Below are 4058 nucleotides of genomic sequence, written 5' to 3' on the forward strand. Positions count from 1 at the left end.
AGTGCTTTAACAATAAACCCAATTAAAGGGGAGGAATACAGGGGTTTTCTTTCCCAGGACTGTAACCAGGCAGCCTTAAAGGGGAGTAAAAGTAGCTAGAGTGGTTTGTATCTCTCCTTGCTTTTCTGGGCTCTGCTCTTCCTCCCTCCCTCCTAGGGAATTAAAAAAAAAAAAAAAAAAAAAAGAGCCAAGCTCAGAAAGAACCCTTTAATGCCCAACTAGCTGTTTACACACTGTGTGTTTGAGGGCACAGCTGTGTTAAATTTTGTCTGCATTGATGTGTTAATAACAGAAAACAACATGAGATTAAGTTGTGGATTTCCCCCTGAAGTGTAAAAAGAAAAAAAGCAGAGAAGCTGTCTGGGACTGCCTGACTCAGTTTACACTTTACACAGCAGTTACTGGATTAGGTGGTCTAAAAGCCCCTTCCCCCAGCACTGGAATGGAATCAGTATCTGCTGAGAAGGGGTCATCCTCGCTGAGCAGTGAGCCTATTATTTTGTCTCTGAAGGAGGAGGGAGAGAAGCCCCTGGTTTGGCAGGTTCTATCCTAATCTCTGATGCCTCTCCTCTCCTCTCCTCTGGACCCCCAACCCCATTCTGTCCCCAGTCATAACTCGGGAGACAGCTAGTCCTCTAGAAATGCCCTGTTCCCTCTGGAACTTCATCTTCATCTCTCTGCCTTGCCCCTTGGCTAGTCTTCTTTTCCCTCTTCAGGTTCCTTGGGCCTCTGACTTCTGGATCTTGCTTTCTCCTTCTCCAGTCTCTCAGTGCTGCCCACCTACGGTCCCATAACCACCTTCATGAGGAACGCTCACCTGAATGTGGCCATATTCTAGCTACCTCCAACCTCACTTTTCTCCTGGAATTTTCCTCCTGAAGGTCAGTGTCTATCAACTTCCCAGGAACTCTTCTTGTTTGTGCTGTCCCCAGATCCTGTTACCCCCTAGACACGTTTGTATGTTCTTCCTAGTTAGCCTTCTATTTTGTGTCACCCCGTAGTGTTGGAAAAATAGCATTTGCATGGCTTTATGACAGGAGCTGTATTAAAAAGCATCATCCCTCTACCCTTGAGCCTGGCCTTGCTGTCTAGTGGTGGTCACTTTTGTTACTTCTTACGCATGCCTCTGGCAAACTCATGGATGCCAACAAATAGAATATGTATGCGTCTCCTTGTTATGCCTTCTGAAGTCTCCTGTTCTAGTCTACTTCCTGTCTCTGTGATAGACACCTTAACTCAAAGCATCATGGGACAGGAAGGGCTTATTTGGATTGCACAGTCTTGATTACAGTCCATCACTGAGGAAAGTAAAGGCAGAATTTCAAGAGGAGCTGAAGTGAGACCTGGAGGGGTGCTGCTTACTGGCTTGCTCCCCTTGGCTTGCTCAGCTTGCCTTCTTATACATCCCAGGACCACTTGGGTGTCAACCAAGAGGTGGCTCCACCTTCAATGGGCTGGACTTTCCCAGTGTCTATCATCAATCAGACAATGTCCTCCAGACACGCCCAAAGGGCAATCTGCTGGAGGCAGCTCCTCACCTGAGATTCTTTCTTCCCAAGCAACTCCAGTTTGTGTCAAGTTGATGAACCTAACTAGCATAAGATTCACTTCTGCAACATTATTCCAGACTGTTCTGATCTGTGAGATACGGACAGGACAGGCCCTCCCAAGGTGCTGGCTGAGAAGTTTCAGGAGGCAGGAGAAGAAGCCTGATTCCCTAAGTCTTCCATGGACTGGATGTGTGGCCTTAGACAAGTGAATCTTGACTTACTTTTCCTATCTGTCTTGTGGGACAGTTACTGGCCTTGCCTCCTGCAATGATGGGTGAAGGGAAACAGAAGCTACTGACCAGTACCTGGTCATCTCTTAGCAATGACAGCTGGGATCAGTCTCTGGACTCCAGTCTGAACACTCAGGCCCCTCTCCAAGTTCCTGTGTTGACCTATTCCTCACTGTGACTGTGTTCAGGGCCTTTGTTGTGATTAGGTCATGAGGATGGAGAATTCATAACCCTGTGAGTGCCCCTCTCAAGGCAGATCAGGGAGCTTCCCTGCTCCTTCCACATGTGAGGACCTTTCTATGAATCAAAAGTGATTTCCACTAGGTGCTGAGTATGCTGGTGTTTCCCCAGCCTCCAGGACTGAGAAACACAGTCCTGCTGTTTATAAGCCACCCTGTTTATAATATTTTGTTATGGTAGCTTTAACAGACTAAGCCACTTTCCCAATCCAGTTTCCATTCATTTTAGAATTCTCTCAATAAAAGACCCTGCTTTTACCTCAGAATTTGCTTACAGAATAGAATCTGGGCACCTTAGCCAGTGTTGGAGGCCTTCTGAGATCCAGCATGAACCACCTCTTATGAAATTTTCTCCTCACCCATCTAATGCTCCAGGCACAGCACAAATATGGGCTTCTGGCAGCACTTATTGCATACCCTCAGGCTTTCTTTCTTGGTTTATTCACATGGAATATACTCTGCCCTGCCACCTGTGGAGATGCTACATATTAAAAGACCCACCTTACTTTTCCTGATAAAATACCCAGGAAAAGCAATTTGAGAGAGAATGTTTATTTGGCTCACAGTTTTAGAGCCAGAAGCATCAGGGCAGGAAAGTCACCACCAGCAGAAACTTGATGCAACTGATCCTACCCAGCTACAGTTCAGGGAGACAAGCATGAATGTGTGTTATTAGCCCACTTTCTCCCATTTATACAGGATCTTAGACTAGGGAATGGTGCCACCCACAGTGGGCAGGTCTTCCCACCCCATGGGCATGCACAGAGGCCAATCTAGAGGTGATTCTAGACTTCATCAAGTTGACATTAGAGACTAGCTATCACATACATGAAATACTACCACATCTAAAAGCCACAGTCTCCTTCCTTAATGCGTTTCTTCCAGCTATAACCCATTTCACAAACTCTTTGTTTCCCCCTCTTTCTCCTGCCTATAAATGTCCATTCCCATTCTGTTCCCCACTTTGAACTGAGTGCTTGAAGAGACCACACACTCGGCCTGGATTCTCTGTCCTCTTCCCAGACATCTCACCATACCTGGCTCTGGGAATGTTTCTGGGACCTATAGAAAGACTTTGGTTGTCTGTTACTTTTCTATCACTGTGATAAAACATCACAGCTAACAGAAACATATAGAAAAAAGAGTGCGTCTTAGGGTTTTATAGCTGTGAACAGATACCATGAACAAAGCAACTCTTAAAAAGGACAACATTTAATTGGGGCTGGCTTATAGGTTCTTTCAGTCCATTATCAGGAGGGAGAATGGCAGCACCCAGGCAGGCATGACGCAGGAGGAGTTGAGAGTTCAACATCTTATTCTGAAGGCAAATAGGAGAAGACTGGCTTTCAGGAAGCTAGGATGAGGGTCTTAAAGTGCACAATGACATACCTACTCCAACAAGGCCACACCCACTCCAGCAAGGCCACACCCACTCCAACAAGGCCACACCTACCCTAACAAGGCCACACTTCCAAATAGAACTACTCCCTGGACCAAGCATATTCAAAACACCACAGAATGTAGTTTGGTTTACCATCCCAGAGGAATGAGTCTATTTTGGCAGGAAAGCATGATAGCAAATCACAGGCATGGTAGCTGGAACAGGAATTCAGTCACAAGTGCAAAGCAGAGAGAATTAACCAGAGTAAGCTCTCAAAATCCAGCTCCCCGTGTTGTATTTCCTCCATAAAGCCGACACCTCCTTACTGCCCCCAGAACAGGTCCCAAGCTGGGAACCAAGTGTTCTAATATCTGAGCCTATGGGGTACATTCTTATTCAAATCACTACAGCCTCTGAGTGTTTTACAAGTAAATAAGATATTCACAGGTGAAAGACGTGTGCATAAGCTCCTGTTGCCAAGAACAATAGCTTATCAATGTTGCTAGCTTGATGGCCCACTCAGCAGCTAATTCTCTACATGGGGCACCTATCAAACCTATTGGTGCCTTTGGAGCTGGGGAGAACTGTACAGTACCTGTGGACATGATAGTTTGGAGTGGGTCACAAAGTTTGTCTCCATGGGAGCTAAAGTGGCTTT

This window comes from Mus caroli, unplaced genomic scaffold (assembly GCF_978045245.1).
Source record: "Mus caroli unplaced genomic scaffold, Mus_caroli_1 scaffold_1, whole genome shotgun sequence".
Classification (NCBI taxonomy): domain Eukaryota; kingdom Metazoa; phylum Chordata; class Mammalia; order Rodentia; family Muridae; genus Mus; species Mus caroli.